This window comes from Canis lupus, chromosome 5 (genome assembly GCF_048164855.1).
Source record: "Canis lupus baileyi chromosome 5, mCanLup2.hap1, whole genome shotgun sequence".
NCBI lineage: Eukaryota > Metazoa > Chordata > Mammalia > Carnivora > Canidae > Canis > Canis lupus.
The window spans coordinates 47,689,540-47,709,889 of record NC_132842.1 but is presented as its reverse complement, the minus strand read 5'-3'; the positions used below and the strand labels follow the sequence as shown (position 1 = coordinate 47,709,889).

The following is a 20,350-nucleotide window of genomic DNA, read 5'->3' as shown; positions in this document are numbered from 1 at the left end:
TAATTGTATAGCTTCTTCCAGAGTGTGTATATATCCCCTCTGTCATTGTCACAGACTACTACTAGTTCTTAAATAGTTCCTATGGCATTTTTAAGAATTACCATGTTTTCTGGGTTGTTGTGACACAGATTGGTTGTAGCCATGCCTGAACTCATGGTAAGGGGAAGAGCAAGTGGAGTATTAAATGAGCATCCTGTTTACCTGAAGTTGGCCAACCAAAATTCCTTCCTTGACACTATTCCATCAAAGCTTTTTGGCCAGAAAGAAATCAGTCTGTCCCTTTTACACATGCACTATGAGGCATTTCAAAATGCTTTTCAAATCTTGGAATCTGATGACTGCATTTTAATAGCCCTTTTTTTTTTTTTAAAGATTGTGTTTATTTATTTGAGAGAGAACCCTAGCAGAGCCAAGGGGCAGAGGGAGAGGGAAAAGCAGATCCCCCAATAAGCAGGGAGCTTGATGCAGGGGATTCAGTGTCAGGACCCTGAGGTCATGACCTGAGCCAAAGGCAAATGCTTAACCGGCTGAGCCACCCAGGTGCCCTTGTATTTTAACAGTTTTAGAAACATGCAAAGGCAGTCATGGGGTCCACTGGCCTGTATTTATAAGTGCCATTCACTTGTCCAAGTTTGAGGTCATTTTTAGTGCACCTCGTTGTTGATGACATTGAGAAGTTGCGGCAGCACGTGAGAGTCTATGAACTTGGGTGGAAGTGCACTAGAACTGGCACATCCTATCTCTGTGCTCGCTTTAGTAGTGTTGGAGTCACACAAGCTTTTTCTTGAAGAGGAGCTGTGGGATAGAAGTCTTCCTCTGCTGCTGCTCCTTTGCATCCTTTATTTTCTGAAACTTCATTTTCTTATTTTTAAAATCCAGACAGCATTCGCTGTTTTTTTCTCTATAATTTTTATTTATATTTATGTATTTTAATTAAGGTGATTTTCTGATTGTAGAGAGGAACTTTAGGTAGGTTCCTTTTATTTCCTTTCTAAATAAGTAGGCCTTTGCAAAAAGCCAAATGCTTAAGAAGTTAACAGCAGAATATCTCATATCCCATCTTCTGTTAATCAGCTACCTGGATCAACTGATGCTCTCTCTTTCCTCCATAAAGTCTACATGCTAATGTCTATGACATTCTAGGAGGCTCTTCTTTTGCACATCAATGTGTATTTTGGCCCCCCTTGTGGTATGTATGTTTATCATGAGTCCCCAATCTGTTGATGGCAGTTGTACTTAGTTATTTTACTATATAACAAATTATTCTGTAAACTAATGTATACAAGAGGAATGTTTATATGAAAACTAAAATAGAGTGCTAGTCACTTTGCTAGACAAAAATTGCTTTTGAGTTAGGTATGGGTAAGCCAGTCACAAAGGTTGTGAAAAATGTGAATGACTAAGCATCATAGCACGATTCTCAAGTCAGGTTGCTTCTCAGGTGTCTTTAACTTTCTTGCTTTATTATAAAGAACAAAACTGGAAATGGTGGATGATGCATAGTGGATATGCTTAACAGGATGTAGAAATCTAACTAGAAGATCTATACATAAAGCAGAGGCCTCGGCCTTACATCAAAGAAGTAGTAAACTGTGTACTCTTAAATATTTTCATAAAGAATGTTTAAGATATTATTTTTAAAGATCCCTAACTTCAGTATATTTATTTATTTATTTGATAAACCAGCCAACTATATATTCTGAATGTGTCAGATAAGAAAGCTTCTAACACTAAGGTAAATTAAAAGCCAGGAACTCCTCTTCCCTTTTCACATGGGAAGGAAGATGAGTGAAGTGTTAGTGATTCTCACAACTCTTGGATGTCCTAACGGTGGAGAAGAATCTTCAGGTAAACCTGTCTGGTGTGGATCCAGAAGAAAGATTTTCCTTGGTTGATCTCTGAAGATGCCACAGCTGTGGCACAGATGAGGAGGGTGTCCTGTTGCCTTGGATTATCCTGGAGAAATGCCGCTAAGGCCTAAGGCCTCCTTTTTGTGACAGAGCCCATCTCAGAGTGAACCGCCAGGCTTTGTAAACCTTAAGCCAAAAGAAAATCACACAATTATTTCTCATATAATGCATTTGTATCTTAATTCAAACTTCAATATTATAGATAAGGCCTATACACATCAATTACTCTAGAGAACAGTCTGGTGGCCAAAGAAAATGTCCCTAAAAAGTGCCACTTGAGAGTTCCCTTCCCTAGGTAGGAGGTTATCTCAGTGACCTCTTGCCCATGTGATAACCCTACTACTGAGAGACTTTATAATAGCATCAATACAGGCAAACCTGTCTTTCATTATTCATTTTTATCATTAATTGACTTTTAATTTCTTGGAGATGAGTTAGTAGTCATATTAGTGCCCCCCCCCCCCATACTATCTTGCATAGCACCTGAACCAGAGGTAATGATAAATAAAGAAATAATGATCAGGTTCCCAAACTGGGATATTCTGTACTTTTGCATGACAGTTTTAACAGAATTTTGTCTCCTATGCCAAACTGCAGTTTTACCATATTGTGTTGTTGGCTCATGTTTCATCTCTCCATTCATGGTGCTAGTTGTTATAGATGGTCCTGTGTATTTTGATGTTGAGACTCTAAGGTACTCATTCAGCTGGTTTCTTAGAACTGGATTAATATGAGAAAGACTTTTTTTTTTTCTAATAGTGAACTTCACTCAGTACGTGGGAAATTTATGCAGTCCTGGCCTGCTGCTTTTCTGTGGATAGATGGCCGCTCATGGACTTTCATTTGCTTCCCTCAAATATAACAACAGCCCAGAGGTGAATTATTCAGACAGTGTAGATACCCTGGGAGACCTGGCGCATTTTGCAGGCACTGATGTGATATAAACCAATCAACCCAAATCTTTTATGTCTCCTTTCCATATTGTAACTCCCATGAGGTAAAGCATTAAGCTACATTAAGCCTCATAAAGAGAAATTTGAGTTCATGATGTGTAACTTCTCAGTAATGGTAATTAGTATAATCTGCTTTTTGAATTTGCTAACTGATACTTGGGAAAAAAATGTACCAGATTTCTCATTTCTATTTAAATATTTAAGACCGAAAACTTTTTTAGTAGAGTACTTAGTACCTTTCACAAAGCTTTGTAAGTGGCTTTGATTGTATGCAGAATTACACCAAATGATCTGGAGCAGACAGCTTATGAAATCAAGAACATAAACATAATTTATAACACTTATAAGAAAAAAGTATATTTTGAATTTTAAAGTATGAGTAAAAACTGAAGTTGAAATTTTTGCAGAATCAAATATCTCCCCCATATCAATCAGAATTTGTAGAAAAAAGTAGAACTAAGATAGAACAAAAGATGTTCAAGACTCCTGATAGAAGAGTAGATATCCATCTGTGTAGATATCATTTAACCTGTGGGCACAAGATGTAGATAATATTAGTAAACATGATAATATAGTACATTTTACTCATAATTATGGTCAGAAATGTTACTATCCCTCTCTCATTAATTGACAAAATAAGTAGATAGAAGATCGGTAAGAATATAAAAGACTTGAAAAACATAATCAATTAACTTGTCCTAATGACATTTTTAGAGCATTCCAGCAGCAGAATATACATTCCTTTCAAATTCACACAAGACATTTACAATGATAAATTATATTTTGGGGCCATCAAAGTAAACCTCAGTAGATTTAAGAGTATTATAGTGTATGTTCTCTAAGCACATGTGGAATTAAATGAAAAATAAATAATAGAATGATACCTGGAAGGATCCCAAATATCTTGACACTGAATGGCATACTTCTGAATAACCCATGTGTACTTTGGTGATCTGTGTTTACCAAAATGGTATGTCCGCGTCTTAACTTCTGGAACCTGTGAATGTAACCTTATTTGGGAAAGGGTCTTTGGAGATGTAATTGAGCATTCAGGATATTGAGATGAGATACTCTTGGATTATCCATGTGGACCTGAGCCCAGTGAGAGATGTCCTTATAAAGGAAAGAAGAGAACAAGAGGAGAAGATGCTGTGAAGATAGAGGCAAAGAAGAGTTCTATAGGCAGAAGCCACCAAAAGGTGGAAGAGACAAGACGTGGAACCTGGAGGCTTCAGAGAAAGTGTGGCCTTGCCAACTCCCTTGTTTTGGAGTCTTGGTCTCCCGAACTGTGAGAAAATAAATTTTTGTTGTTTTATGCCACCAAGTTTGTGGTAATTTCTTAAGGTAACCATAGGATAAGAATACACCATGGGTCAAAGAAAAAATGTGAAGAGAAAGTGCTAAGTCTTTTTGAATGAATTGGAATTGTTCAAGAACATATAAAAGTTTGTTTATATGTAACTCATGAGTTACCAACTCATGAGTCCGTACTTTGGGAAAAATTTAGGGGGCTGGATGCCTGGATTAGAAAAGAAGAAATGTCTCAAATCCATGACCCCAGCTTCTACCTTAAGAAACCAAAAGGAACAAACTCAAAGGAGAAAAAAAAATCACTAGGCTAGAAAGAGAAAAAATTGATTCAGAAATTAATGAAAATTGATTCTTTAAGATTAATGATGTTGATATCCTAATAGCCAGGATAGATGGAGAAAAAAATAGGCAACTCAAATTACCAGTATTAAAAATGACAGGGGTGACATCACTACAGATTCAGCAGTTATTAAAAGAATGAGGAGATAATAAAGGTTAATGAAGGAGTCAGTTGCTCAGCTGTCTTCCCCTGTCCTTAGCCTTCAGAAAGTTTGTGCCTTTGAGGGAAGGCCTATATGTCTCAGGGTCAGGCCTGTGGCCGCCTCTAAGAATAAGGTTCTATAGGATCTTGTCCTTCACATGAGCTCTCATGTAGTGTTGAACACTTTTTTTTTTTAAAGATTTTATTTATTTATTCATGACAGACAGAGAGAGACAGAGAGAGAGAGAGAGAGGCAGTGACACAGGCAGAGGGGGAAGCAGGCTCCATGCAGGGAGCCCGATGTGGGACTCGATTCTGGGTCTCTAGGATCATACCTCAGGCTGAAGGCGATGCTAAACCACTGGGCCACTGGGGCTACCCAGTATTGAACATTTTTAAGGGTTCATCTGTTTTCTCCTTACTCCTGTCATCACAGATTTGTTCTTCCCATCAAACCAAGGATGGGAGTAGTGGTGAGTCTCTTTTTTGCTGGCACGTATTCCTTCCTTTCTGAAACTTAGTTGATTTAGCTTTCTTTCTATCCCTCATTCTCTGGAGATTAAAAGAAATAAGCGATCATGGTTTTGGACTTACTTGGCTTGGTCTTGTGACGTTAGGAAGAATGGGCTGCCATAACAAAATACCACAGATTGTGTGGCTTAAACCATAGGCACTTTAGAGGCTGGAAGTTCAAGGTCAAGGTGTGGGTAGATTTGGTTTCTTCTGATGGCCTCTCTCCTGGGCATGTAGATGCCCACCTTCTCACTGCATCCTCACATGGTCATTGCTCTGTCTTTACATCCTAACTTCCTCCTCTTACAAGGATATCAGTCAGATTAGGGCCCATATTAATGGTCCCCCTTTAAAATGACCTTTTAAAGCACCTATCTCCAAATACAGTCACATTCTGAAGTCCTGGAAATTAGGGCTTCAACATGAGAATTTTGGATGGACACAATTCAGCTGTAATATTGTACATAATCTGGGCCTCCATTATTTCCTTGACTTCATATCCAATACTCTAGTCTCTTAATCTATCGGCCACACCAGCCTCACTGCTGATACTAGAACATGCCAGGCATGTTCTTGTTCAAGGGCATTTTTACTGGTTGTAAGTCTGCTGAGGTAGTTTTCTCATCAAGGTATCCACTGGCTCAGTCTTCCATCTATACAAGTCTTTGCACAAATTTTCCCGTCTCTTTGAGGCCTCTCCCGACTCCCTTTAAAATTACAATCTTGATCTCGCTGCATTATTTAGTCTTCACAGTCCTTGCCACCTTCAAGCTTAACATAATATTTATTTATTAAGTGTGTTGTCTTCTACCCTATCAGCATGTGACCTCCGTGAGGGCAGGAATTTTCATTTGTTCACTGATGTCACGTTATCCCAGGGCATGGCACATAGTGGGCCTTCTATAATGATTCAGTGATGAATGAATTGAAAGGATGCATTTTTTTTTTTTTTTTTTTTTTTTTTGGTGATGATTAGCTCCATCGGGTTTCTAAACAAGAGATTGTGATGATTTCCAGGAGCCGCTACTTAAAAACAACAACAACAACAACAACAACAACAACAACAAAAACAAAAACATGGTTCTACTGCCATTGAAAACCCTAGAGGCTCCATATTAGACCAAATTAAATATGTTACCATAGGACTTCCAACTTATAATATACAAATGCAATCTTTAGTCTCCACTGGTGACACAGATCAAATGCAGCATATCACAGGTGTTTACATTTTGCAATCCTTTTTTTCCTGAATCATCTTGGGTGATTAATGTTTCTGGACTCATTTAGGGAAAGAAATCTATATTTAGGTCTTTCTCCTGTTTTTTTTTTTTTTAAAGATATATTGCTATGTCACATAAATTTCAAACAGTTTAGGTTCTTTGAGAATGAGGATGACCACTTTGTTTCATATAGGAAGAATATTGTTTGAAACAATACTATTTCTTTTGCAGTATAATCTGTTTATTTTTGTATTTCCTCTTTTGCTTATCTTTTCTGAGTTTTGGTTTTGTTAGAACTACCATGAATGAAATTTATTCTCCTTGAAAATAAATTCTTATAACTCCCATAGATTTTTTTTTTTGTCATTTAGAATGATTCTGGATAGAATTTTTCAACACTCAAAGTTAATATACTTGGGAGTGATGGTGTGGTGTTCGTGTGCTTACGTAGTGAGTGGAAGAACCGTCATCTTTGAAATATGTGGCCTGTACTCTGAATGAAGATAAAATGAGGATATAAGGGAAGAATGAACTTGGGTAAAGAAAATGAATAGAAAATAGAGGAAGTAGAAATATAGAAATGACTGAAGAATATTTAGAAGAAAAGAGCAGAAAGAAAACAAAATGGAAAAATGGCTTTAAAGAAAAAAAAATAGAAAAAAGATGAGTAAGACCAAAATTTGTTGAGTGCCAGCCATCTACTGTACTTTGCGCTAGATGGTAATCCTTTAATGTATATAAATCCTTCCAATAATCCTTTGAAATAGGCATTATCATAAATAATTTATAAATACACAAGCTGGTAAATTAAGTAATTTAGTTCTAAACTTTTCTGCTCTTTACACATGCAGAAATGATATTCATATTTGAGAGGACATTGAAGTTGATCATAGACCAGTAGTTTAAAGCTTTTCATAGCTTCATAGTCCACTCATCTATACTGAGGGTCGGCATGATCAATATCTCTGCCAACTGTAATTTATTCGCAATCTACTCAATTGACAAGACAAAAAGTGAACTATCTAAGATAATACAGTTGGGAAATGACAAAGCTTAAAGTTTAAATTCAAGTCTTTTGGAATTCATTGTCCACCTTTTTTAATTGACCTACAGCTCTATGGATGAATGATCCCTCCCTTGAGGAACTTATGGTCTATGGGGGAAGATAGAGATAGTAGAAAAAACTGTAATGAATCATAGGATTTAGAAATATTAGGGAAAATGGAGGAAAAAAGCATTATTCAACTTGGTTTTCAGGAATGAGTAGAAGTTTTCCAGGTGGGCTAGAAAGGAAAGAGGGAGAAGGTATTCCAGGCAGTGAGAATCACATGTGCAAAGGGGAGATGATAGCTGTACCACAGAGATGACAGTGGAGAGAAGCAGAAGGAATGAAGTTGAAGTATTTTGGGATGGAGAATCAGTAAATGTAGTGACTTTTTCGAAATGGTGAATAAAGGATGATCACAATTACTGTCTTGGTTTCCTTGGAAGTTAATGGGTCAGTAAGGAAACACTGAAATAGGGAAATCTGTAGGAAGAGCAGGTTTTAACAGGAAAGACAGGAAGTTTGGTATTGGATAAAGTGGACTTCAGAGCAAAGAAAATTACCAGAGACAGAGAGGGTCATTATGTAATGTTAAAAGGGCTGTTTAACCAAGAAGACAGCATTTCTAAATACGGATGAAGCAAATGACGGAGTTGAAAATACAGAGCAAAAATTGATAGAACTGAAATAAAAAAAACAGGCAAATCCACTATTATAGTCATCGATGCATTTGTCTCAATAATTAATAAAATAGCTTAGCTAGGAAATCATCAAGGATATGGAAGAAGTCAACACTGTCCTCACCTAACAAGATCTAATCAGCATTCAAGAACATTCCACTCAACAACAAAATACACATTTTTTTTCAAGCCTCTACAGAAACTATGCCAACATAGATCATATTTGAAGACATAAAAAATTTCATTTTGAAATAATTGAAATCAGGGGCACATGGGGAGCTCAGTCAGCTAAGCATCTGTCTTCAGCTCATGTCATATCAGGGCCCTGCGATGGAGTCTGCCTCTGGCTTCACTCTCAGGGAGGAGACCAAGAAGACAGCATTGGTCAAGAAGACAGAAGCAGACTCCTCACTCTCCTCCCTGAGAGTGAGGAGTCTGCTTCTTGCTCTCCCTCATCCTTTGAGTCTCCCCATTTCCGTAATGCACTTCCACTCTCCTTCTGTCAAATAAATAAAATATTTAAAATAAAATAATTGAAATCAGACAATTGTGGTCCTCTGACCCTAATAGAATTAAGCTAGAAATCAATCACAGAAGGAAAACAGGAAAATTTCTAAACACCTGGAGACTAAACAATGTTTTAAAAGAGTTCATGGGTCTCAGAGGAAATCTCAAGGGAAATTAAAAAAAAAAAACAGCAAACAATAAAAGTAAAAATGTAGCATATAATTTGTGGGGCACAGCTAAAGCTGTCCTGAGAGGGAAGTTTATAGCACTAGATGCTTCTGTTAGAAAAAGGGAAAATGACTCAATCTAAACTCTTACTTGAAAAGCCTAGAGAAAGAAAGTAAGAAAAAAAAAAAAAAAACTAAAGCAAACAGGAGGGCTAGAATTGGTTTTGCAGACTGATTGGAGAACAATGACTTACTCAGTATTGGTTCTGTTAAAAAATGTAATTTGTTAAAAATATACTGTGGGCTTCAAAGTGCCAATATCCAATTAAATAAGAATAAGCAGAAAATGAAGTTAATAAATTGAGTTGATAGTGTCTGTGATGATTAAAATAATGATTACTTATGATGACCTTTTTTTTCAACCACAACCAAACATGTCTCTGAAAATGAGTCACTAAGGATGAAGCAGCATTTTTCTTTCTGCTTTGATTAATCAAAATTTATCTTACATTAAAAAACACTTTGGTAATGAGTTTAAGCCACTGTTTAGAAGATATTTGCTTTTCATGATCATTTTCTTGTTTATGTAATCAGGAGCAGAAAAAATATCTTTACCAGTAGTTCTCAACATTGGCTGCAAATTAGAATCATTTGGAGAGCTTTAAAACGTACTGATGCCTGGATTCCACCTAGGGAGATTCTGAGCTAATTGGTCTGGAGCAGAAGTTCTCAAAATATGGTCTCAGACCTACAGCAGTGGCAGCACTTGGGAACTTGTTAAAAATGCAGATTTACAAGCTATACCCCTGCCTTAAGCCTTTCAAGTGAAGGATGCCTGGGTGGCTCACTGGTTGAGCATCTGCCTTTGGCTTAGAGCGTGATCCCAGAGTCCCGCATTCAGCTCCTGAAGGGAGCCTGCTTCTCCCTCTGCCTATGTCTCTGCCTCTGCCTCTCTCTCTGTGTCTCTCATGAATAAATAAATTAAATCTTTAAAAAAGGAAGACTTTCAAGTGATTGTGAGGCAGTGTGTTTCAAACTTTAATGGGCATATAACTCTTCTGGAGAATCTTCTATAAATATAGATTGAGGTTCCTGGTCTGGTATGAGGCTTGAGATGATTATTAGCAAACTCCCATGGGACCCTAGTGAATAACAAGGGTCTACAGGACACTAGACACTTGCGCTTTTAAAAACTTCACAAGTGAGAATGCAGCTAAAGGTGACAACTGCCAATAGGCCACAGAACTCACATGATCTTTCCCAGGTTTCCTGTCCCCAGGTTGTGGAGTCACTGAAGAGCACATACCCCTATTCCCTTTCAAGTGATGGTGACTGTCTTAAGTTTCTTCTCATTTGCGTAAGAATCCCAGTTATGATGGTGCCATCCTTATTTTCCAGAACAAATATTGAGCATTCTGCTTTCTATGTTCCTCTACACTCCCACTGTCATTTGCCTGACCCACTATCTTTCATGGTTTTCCTCTTCAATACCAATTAAAAATTGGTTAATGTGATGAAATAATCATTCCAGTACATTGGGAGGGAGTTAGATCTCTCCCCTTTAAAGTAACGTGGATCTTGAGACAATGCCCTGGGACTAATATCTTCAGAGAAATCTCTTCTCCTTTTATGCATTCTTACTGGGCATGCATATCTTGTTCCAGGGTTATCAAGAAACACCCATGTTCTGATAATTTGAACTCTACCTGGCTGGGACAGATCTCTCTCTCTGACCAGTCATTTATTGGACACCTTTCCTTAAATTTCTCAAAGTGCCTCAAACTCAGTGTGCCCCTAATAGAACTAATTTTCTCCACCATATCTATTTGTCTTTCTGCACTCTCTCAGTGATAAGTAACTGGGGAGTCATCTTTTACTCTCGCTCTTTCATTCTACTCCAAATGGAACTTGTTGTTAGGGTCCATGGATTCTACTAGTCTTGAATCCATCTACTCTCCCCATGATGACAGCCACTACTCTGGTTCATGTTCTCTTAAATTGCAGTGTGCTAACTTACCTCTCTGCCTTTGGGCTGGCCTTTTCTTGCCCATTTACCATATAGCTTCTAGAGTGTTTATTCTTGTCACTTCTCATCTTTACTATTTTAAGATTTTTATTTTTATTTATTCATGAGAGAGACACACAGAGAGAGACACACACACACAAAGACACAGGCAGAGGGAGAAGCAGGCTCCATGCAGGGAACCTGACGTGGGACTTGATCCTGGGACTCCAGGATCACGCCCTGGGCCGAAGGGAGGCGCTAAACCGCTGAGCCACCCAGGGATCCCACTTCTCATCTTTAAAATGCTTCAGTGACTCTCTGTTGCTCTTAGAGTTAAGTCTAAACTCCTTAATATGACTTAAAAATACTAGGATTAAGATGTACAAACTTCCAGTTTTAAAATAAGTCACAAGGATGTACAGTACAGCATAAGAAATATAGTTAACAATATTGTAATAACTTTCTATGGTGGCAGATGGTGACTACACTTATGGTGCAATGTATGTAATCACCAAACCATTATGTTACACACCTGAAGCTAATAAGATATGTCAACTGTACCTCAGTTTAAAAATCAGTAAGAAAAAAATCATTAAGGGTTTGGTACTTTGCTGACCTTTTCCTGGAATTCTTTCTGTCTTAATCGATGCATTTTCCATGTGCACCATTTTCTCTGTAAGCCTTTAAGTAGGTGATGCCTCTACTGAGTGTGTTTCCTTTTTCCCATGTGCCTAATCCTTACTCTTTTTTTGTTTTTTGTTTTTACCAAGGTACTGCTTGTGAACAAATGCCATCCTTGACCCCACCCCTCAGAAGGCCTTACCTACCTTCCTTTTATTATGCTCTGTGTTGGAGTGATCACACTGAGCCTCATTTCCTTTATGTGTCTTTCTCAACAGGATCCTCAAGGTAGAGGTTACCTTTGTCACCACTGTGTCCTTAGCATCAAGCCCAGTGTCTATATTGCAGTCTATCTTCAAACATATTAATAAACAAAATTCCCAGAAGTATGTAGAAAGGAGCTTGTCATGGCAGCTCAGTGAGAGAGCAGTGTTGAGGTAGTTAGAACTGTTAGAAAGACACAAATGGCTTTATGGGAAATAGCTTCTCAGTTTATCACAGTTCTCATAGAAGGATTTCTGAGAAGGTAGACCTAAGATAAGTGGAGGAGTATTCTAAATAGTTGAATAGCATATTTTCTCCTTCCACAGTATCATAATTTTAAAAAGGATGTTAGTGATTCTATTATTTATATGCTTACAGCAGTAATTTATTTATTTTTTTAGGTTCCATTTTCTTCGACAACCAGATGGAGATTCTTGTTTTACTGACACAATTCCATACTCTGAATTCTCACCTCTTCTTTCTACTTTGGTTCTCTGGTTGTATGAGCTACATTTAATTAGCCCGGTGTACACTTAATTAGCAGTAGGGCCGAGAAGAATAAAGCTCCTTCAGGTTACAGAGCTAGCGCTTTCCTTTGGTGAGTGGTGAAGCCAGGCCATTCTAAAAGTTCTCCACATCTATGGAGCTCCCTTTTTTTAGGGAGTTGCAGTTCCAGACTTTGAAGGAAATGCCAGGTTTGAAAGATTGCAGTTCATTTCCTACACACGAATTTGCCTAGGGAAATTTTTGTAACGTAACCCAACATTGAGTGAATAAACAGTGAATGAATAAGCGTGTGGATTGGTGAAGCACTTCAGCGTAGCATCTCCAGGGCCTTCTGTTAGTATTTGATCGGGATTCTGCACCCTAGCAGCCATCTGGCTTTTACAGCTTCTTCGGATTTCTGTTTTGTCAGTTCTTCTTTAGCAAATCTGCGGAGCACAGTTTTGGTAACTTCCATCTGGAAGGTTGATGGTCCCTCCCTTTCTAGAGCACATCGCAGGGCAAAGTAGTATCCGTGTTTCTCCTACAGGGGGAGCCTGGCACACTGAATCCCGGTGGGGTCTTTCTCCCTGGGTTGTTACTCGCTCACTTGGGAACTAGCTAGGCTTCTTCTGTGCTTTTCCTCATGCACTTACACTCAGGAATTGGCCTCAAATCCATCTCCTCATTCTTCATCTCCTCTACTTATCTAAGTGTTATTTTTTCAGGGTTCGACCTCAAGTTTCATTTTCTCCTGCAATTAGGGCATAGATCACGGTCTTGAGATACTTTGCTCTTCTTTATACTGTGTGCCAGTCTCTCAAATTATCTCACCTTCCTTTTCCTTTATATGTAAATGGATGGTCTAGTTCAGCGTATACCTCAATTTGAATCCATTTAAGTGCCACGCTTCATTTGAAATGACACGTCAAGCTGCTTTGTATCATATTTCCCATTGTCTTACCTGAAAAACCAGGTTACACAGGCAAGTCTTGGGGTTATGAGAACATTCTCCTGGCGTTTTCTCCGGCTTTCAGAATTAATTTATAGGGCTTCATATTTTGTGGGCATTATGCCTCTCTGACTCTTGTGTAAGTAAGTAGTCAGTCTTCCTCTCACCGGGTATGGGACTGTGAGAAAAAGAATCAGCAAGTGAAACTGGACAATTAGAGGTTAGAAGATGCTGGTTAACCCTTTACTTCCTGGTCAGAAGGAAAGAATGTGATCATTTACATTTCTCTGAGCTTAATCTCTGTTTTCTTCAACTGAATACAGGCAAGCACTAGTGCTGGTGCCTGGCACATGAAAAATGCCTGCAATAATAGATGGATCACATTAGGGAAGGTGGCTATTAAAAAAAAAATGGTAACCTTATACTGAAATGGAAGTAACAGCAATAGCCTCCCTGCCAACTAGTCACCATCCATATCCCCACTTCTCTTTGGTGTCCTGAAATCAGTAAAAATGGTCTTGTCAAAGAATCCTTTGAGAAATACATGTGTATCCTTGCTTGGTAAGCTGAAGTTTTAGAAAGACTATATTCCATTAATAAGGAATAATGTAGATATATGAGCATGGTAAATCTTTAAATAGAAGATGCCATTTTAAATCTAAGTCCAGAGATACTGTTTCTGAGTTGCTTGCAGGGGCTTGAATGCTAAGTGGAGACCCCATTGAGAAAATTTCTACCTGTTATTTCTAATGGCTTTACAATGTCATAAGAAAGCTCCAAAAAAAAAAAAAAAAAAAAAAAAAAAAGATTTTCCCTGAATTAGAATCCTAGTTGACCTTCTCAAAATAGAGCTCTGGGCCTGTGACATGTGGTGGCATTTGCATGTTAGTGACCTTGATGTCTGTCTTTTATTTTCCTCTAGCACTTACCTCATTTACCTGAAATAGCATTGATTAAAATAACCCGTGAAAAGTAAAATAAAAGAGATAAATAGGATGCCTGGGTGGCTCAGGTGTTGAGTGTCTGCCTTCGGCTCAGGGAGAGATCCAGGGGTCCTGGGGATCAATTCCCATATCTGGCTTCCCAAGGGGAGCCTGCGTCTCCCTCTGCCTGTGTGTCTGCCTCTCTCTGTGTGTCTCTCATAAATCAATAAAAATAAAATCTTTAAAAATAAATAAAGATAAAAAATGAGATATAATCTTTAAAAATAATCCGGGTTATATAGTTCTGATGATGAAAAATTATTCTGGTCTGAGTGAAGCACTGTTTAGCTTTACACCTTATGTTTATTACTGATAGCTAATTACTTGAATTTCAGCATTCAAGAGCTAAGAAATGATATTGCCAGTGAGTTCTCGTGGCTTCTACTTTCTAGTTTATGTTATAAATTGGTGTCCTAAATTATCAGTCTTTTTTTTAAACTGTTTTTGTTACAACTAAAAAGCCATGTAGCTTAATTGCATGTGTGGTTACCATTCTTACAGTGACTTTTTGGAGCTAAGACTGCTTATTTTCCTGTCTCCAAACCAGCTTCTTAGCCTTACTTCCCTATCTTGGATAGGGTTTACCTGATCTTCTAGTCATGAAGGCTAGAAAGCTCAGCTTAATTTTGAACTCTCCTTTCTCCCCCTGAACCACTGACTCACGGTAATTTCTTTTGGGTAGGTGTTCTGCTTAGGGACCTCATGTCTAGACTCATTATCCCTTCCTTCATTCAGGTTCTCAGATAATAACCTACCTTATCACCAAGCCTTTTATCTCTCCCAATTCCGTTCATTTCCTACCCTGTCATAAGACAAAAAAACAGTTGTGCTATTTCCATGCTCAAAATCTTTTAATAGCTCCCCATTACCTTCAAAAAATATAAAAAGTTGAAGAGTATTCATTGGAAAATGTTGCATTGTTGATGAGGGCAAAACATTAGAATCAACATAAATGTTCAAAAACAGGAGGGTCACCAAACAGAACACAATTTAAACCTTACAATGAAATGCTATTTGACCATTAGAGATGTTGGTTTTGAAGAATTTTTAATGTGTGACAATGTGGAATGTAGCAGAGAGTAATATCGAATATACCATCGTAAATACGAAATACAAAAAAAAGTTGATGTAGATGTTACCAGTGGTTACCTCTGCATCACCCAGCCCCGGGAGATTTTTCTTTCTGGCTACAGTTTTCAAGTTTTCTACAATGAGTATACATTGTCTTAATAATCAGAAAAACTTGCCCTGACAATCAGGATTTGGAAGGGAACTTATGAATTATTTAGTCTAGTTGTTCTTAGTGTATTTCTGGACCATACACCTCATTGAGGACCTGAAGAATGATAAGAAGCTTTTCTCAAAAAAAAAAAAAAAAAGAAAGAAAAAGAAAAAGAAAAAGAAAAAAAAAAAAAGAAGAACATCTGACCATAGGCAGAAAATTTGTCATAGAATTTCAGCAGGATTTGAGATCTCAGATTAAGACATATTTTACAGTATAGTTCTCTCACTCAGGAGAAAATGCAGGATAAACAGTTGCCTCTTCTCCCACAGGGGAATTGGAGGAAGTGCCAGGATTAGATGTTGGGTTTTAGCGTTTGCCCCAGCATGGGTGTCTGGGAGACTTGGGATCACACCGCAAGCCTCCCTCCAGTCATGTGCTTCTTATGGGCACTCTGGAAGTTACTCAGGCTCTGAGGCACCAGACCATACCTGGAGAGGTTCCCCTTAATGATTGTGGAGAGACCTTGGGGTGGTTGTGGCTGCTGCTGTTGTTCTTGGGAGCAACTTCCCCACTCCTCCTCCCTGTGAACAAGGTTTTATTAGACCAAGAGGAATAGCTTCTGAGTCACTGATGATTCCTAGAAGTAAGCAAATAAAATACGTGTTTGAGAACACTGCATTAGTTAGCTGTTACTTTCTTACCTGCCCCGCCTCCTCCCCGGCCATACTTTATGATTTTATTATTGTATGCTTGGTGATAGATTTTTGCTTTGAGAATTTTTTTTCCTTCTGTTATCTGATAATTTCCTTTATGTGACCTCGATCGTGATGATGATGGCAGGGCAGAACACAGCCTCTCTGCACTCGTATCATTCATTCTGCTGGATCCCATAGCCAATCCTTGCCTGGTGCCTGAATGGCCTGCAAAGTGCAAGGCTTTCTAGAAAAACCTCTCTTCAACTGGCTTTGCATGGTTCTGTCTTTGTAAAACCTTAAGCTATGCAGTAAGTGAGGGGGGGAAAAACCCACCACCAAGAGCAACACACGCACTAGAGCCTGCCTTTTAACTGGGAAGGAAGGAGAGATGCCCTTACTTTGTCAGAAAGCCCTGAAGGGCCTGATAAATCTTGCCACAGACAGCAGATTTTGCAGATAAAGGAGGAGTGTTTTCTTTGGTGCCATAAAGCTGCAATCGTAGATCTAGAAACAGCTGTCTGATAATTTTTTCCAAGTTGTTAAACCCTCCACAATCTAATCTCTGCAGAGAGCCCTGAATCAAGATAGAGGATGGAATCCCTGCCTTGAACACAGAAGTGGTGTAGAAGGTAAGGAATGAACATTTCCTCGTATTTGCGAGTACCAGTCGCAGGCAAGTTACTTTCACAGTTGACACTTACTCCTGAGGAAATGCTCTAGGGTAGCTGGTGCTGTCCTTATTTTTATAGGTGGGGAAACTGAGGCTCACCCAGTGCACACAGTGAATAAGAGACTAAGCTGAGTGTGTCTGTTTCCAGCTCAAGTTCTTTCTCCTGTAGAATAAATGGCTCCTGCGGTGGTATATTGTTCTGGAGTGTTCTAATGATCTTGTATGTGTATGTATATTTGAAATGCTTTTACTTATGTACTGCAGTCTCATTAATACCAGTTCAAAAATACAGAAAGGTAGAAACGTCCCTACAGGCGCCCACACAGAGAAGAGTTCTGTCCTGGTTACAACTGCTGAGAGAACCTGGTAGGTGTGCACCCTGAGGAGGATCTCCTTTCTTCTTCATATATATGTTTTTTCCACTCCTTCCCCTCCCCCAAACAAATTTCTGATGTCATTATAATCAAAATGTACATATAGTTTCACTCCTTAACTAGCTAATTCTTTTTTTAAAGATTTTATTTATTTATTTTTGAGAGACACAGAGAGAGAGAGAGAGAGAGAGAGAGGCAGAGACACAGGCAGAGGGAGAAGCAGGTTCCATGGAGGGAGCCCGATGCGGGACTCGATCCCAGGACCCCAGGATCACGCCCTGGGCCGAAGGCAGGCGCTCAACTGCTGAGCCACCCAGGCGTCCCCAGCTAATTATATTTTCTGAGTGCTTCATTCTGTCCCCTTAGTCTGGCACTGTTTGCTCTTCAGCCGTCGCTTCCCTAAGAACTTTCTGGTGATGAGAGACGCAGGAGGAGTCAGGCAGTCCCTGGGTGGCCTGCACAGAGACCAGAGGGGTCATGGTTAATACCCTGGGCTTTTCTTCAGTCCTCTCGGTCTGTTCTAAAGGAAGATGGTTGGGACATTGTCCTTTGGTCTGCAGCATGGGAGGACAGAGTGTTTGCTGGACACAGAATGAGGGAGGGTGTCCCCCGACTTTCTATTCCTGGTTCACTGAGAGGCCTCAGAAGACAGACACACGGGCGTGACCTTCGGCGGTGACCTCCAGAGGCCTGCCTTCTACCTTCCTCCCCCTGGACATTTTTTAAATGCATTGAGGTCAGGCCGTGCACCCCTGTGGGTTTGGGCCTGGCGAAGAGAGTGAGGGTGCTGCCACCAAAGGCTGGAGGCCTCTCGGCTCCTGCAGCACCCCACAGGGCTGCCCGGGGCGGTGGGTGCAGAGGGAGAAAGCCGAGCAGAGAAACGCACCCACCATTGGGAAGCTGAGCTTTTTCTTCTACAAAACTTTTAGACAGCTGGACTCTTGACCATTATGGTTGCCCTTCTCATAAAATCTTATGAAAAAAACAAAAGCAACAACCCAAAACCCTGATTCAGCCTTCAGGGGGTTTTGCGTTCTTCTGCTGTGGGGGAAGCACATTACACTCTTTGCAAGACATGTGGGGACTCTAAGTAGTTCCCCCCCCTCCTCAATTTCTCTTACATTGACTGATGTTAACGTTGTGGGTAAGGCCAGAGGGTCTGCTCTGGTCACAGCCCCCTCAACCCCTGAAACATCTGCTGGGCCTTCCTGTTGCCTTTAGCTCCCTGCGTCCGGCCTTGTGCGGCCCTCAGGCAGCAGAGCGCGCGTCCTCCCAGGCTGTGTGCAGCTGCTCCTGCCCAGCAGTTGCCTCTCTCCGGGGCAGCAGCGTTCTCGGAACTTCTCTGTAAGGTCTGTTACGTTTGCTAACTGAACTGGGCCTTTGTGTTTTTCCTGAGTACGGTTGTCAGAGAAACTGCCTCCGGAAGCCCCTGGCCTTCCTCTGCGGCCCAGCGCTCGGCTGGGAAAGGAGGCCTGGCCTCCCAGAACCAGTGTAGCATTGTTTTGAGGAGCGGGCTGAGGCCTGAGGCAGGAGTGGGTGGCCCCCAGCACCCATTGCGTGCCTGAGCTGTCCTGCCATCTGAGGGAAGGAGGGGTGGAAGAATGGGGAGGCTCTCTGAGGGAACATTAGTAATCCCAGGGCTGGACCTTGAACTTACGTGCACCTGTGTGATAAGGTTCGCTGTTATGTGCTGCCTTGACCTGTGGTAAAACTGGGCCCCTCCACAAGTTCCCTTCCCTCTTGTAGGCCTAAGGACGAGGCACTCTAGCCAAAGAGTTTTCTTTTTTTTCTCACAGGAACCAAGCCCAGTGCCTACTTCCCTTTGAATGGTGGGCTTTAGTTCCCTGCCAGCCTGTGGGATTATTCAACCATGCCAGTCACATCTTCTTGTGGCAAACAGGGGGTCACCTCATCTTCTTGTTACTACAAAACCTGTCTCCTATGGCGTCTGCTTGTTCACTCTGCTCCTGAATGAACCCCCCACATGGCCCCGTGTGGCAAGCAGTGGCCACCCCTGAGCTGTGAGTAAATGTGCTGTCCAGAATTGACTATCATGTATTCGGGGCTCCTCACACCCCTAGAGGGGGATCACCCCCCTCACCAGTGGAGGGAAGAGGAGGTGATCAGAACACAGTGGATCCGTTGTTTCCATTCTTCAAACATGCCAAGCTTATGTCCACTTCTCTAACCATTAGTCCTTTTTCCTGTGAGGTGCACAGAGCGGGAAATAACCTGTAGTTTTCATCATTATATCCTTAGGGTCTAGTACAGTGAAGCCTGAATGTATGCTTGATAAAAATAATTGTGGAATAAATGAATGAGTGCCTTTCAAGGCCCCTTTCTGAGTAAGGATCACAGTGTGCATTTTCTCTTCCTAGCTATCAAGTTTAAATGGTTTATCATGAGGGCTGTGAGTAGAGTGCCCAGGTCTTGCCCAACTCATCCAAGTCCTAGGACCTGGAGGATACCTCAGAGGCCTCCCAGTAAAGGGAAGAATGGATCCTGAAGACGTAACCCGCAGCCCCAGTGGTAACTCAGGGTCAGATTGATGTGCTTTTGTTGATACAGACTTTGCCTAATGTTGCTGGATTTGGCAACCGGCTTTCCTTTCCACCTTTTGAGACATCCTGTTCCATTTGCCTAATGACCTTGAAAGGAATTTAGTGCCTGTCTCTCTCGATTTCATTTTGTCTGGGTTATCTTCTCCAACTTTAATTTGTTCATGGAGAGGACCGGAGCCCATAAATGAGAGCGTATGGGGATGGGGTGGAGAGCATTCATGTCAGTGTTTTTGTGATTTCTTTAGCTAAGGTACCTTCCTGTTCTTTTGTGCTGGGGTCAAATTAGTCAGCAGACACAACTGTCTCAGGGAGATGAAGGCAGAGTCATCTCTGGGAGAATCTGGCCTCTACAATACTTAGAAAAATCTATCTGTGATTTCCCTTTGGTTATTTTCATGAGGATTTGAGCTTGAGGGGAGTCTGAATATCTTTTAGATCTTCCGTCTTATCTTTTAAGGCTTGACATTTTGTGCATTTCCACTTCTAGAACTTTGCCTCCATTTTTTATCTGTCCCTCTCAATGTAAGTCTCACCTTTAAAAAATTAAACTCCTTTTAAAAAAAAATTAAACTCCTATCTGATTTTCTCTGGGGAATCTTTCAGCTGCATTTATCTCTTTGTTTCCTTCTCAGAACTCCCCAAGGTTCTTTCTGTTTTTCTTTTGTTTGTTTTAGTTTATTATCTTTTACACATAGTAGCACCCCGGTTTGTTAATTTTGTTCATTTTTGC

General features: G+C 40.2%; 1 protein-coding gene and 1 long non-coding RNA gene across 30 annotated transcripts in view; one reads left to right on the top strand and one right to left on the bottom strand.

The window, feature by feature from the left end:
* Positions 1 to 20,350, top strand: part of PDE4D (phosphodiesterase 4D) — a 1,448,272-nt gene that overhangs the window by 248,085 nt on the left and 1,179,837 nt on the right. For 20 of the 28 annotated variants that reach the window (XM_072826549.1, XM_072826525.1, XM_072826536.1 and 17 more), the window contains one exon: positions 16,584 to 16,644. The exons of 7 other annotated variants lie outside the window; for them this stretch is intronic. The gene's annotated coding sequence lies outside the window, so the exon portion shown is untranslated. Of the gene's footprint in view, positions 1 to 16,583; positions 16,645 to 16,982; positions 17,052 to 20,350 lie in introns of those variants that run through there. One more of the 28 variants, XM_072826534.1, reaches the window with a different exon arrangement.
* On the bottom strand, positions 356 to 18,526 carry LOC140633663 (uncharacterized). Of its 2 annotated transcripts, XR_012031248.1 has the most exons (6): positions 18,181 to 18,526; positions 15,809 to 15,957; positions 14,851 to 14,897; positions 13,125 to 13,290; positions 3,100 to 3,167; positions 356 to 2,036 (listed from the first exon to the last, which is right to left on the bottom strand). It is a non-coding gene; the product is annotated as an uncharacterized lncRNA (long non-coding RNA). The 2 variants fall into 2 exon arrangements; XR_012031249.1 differs by lacking the exon at positions 14,851 to 14,897.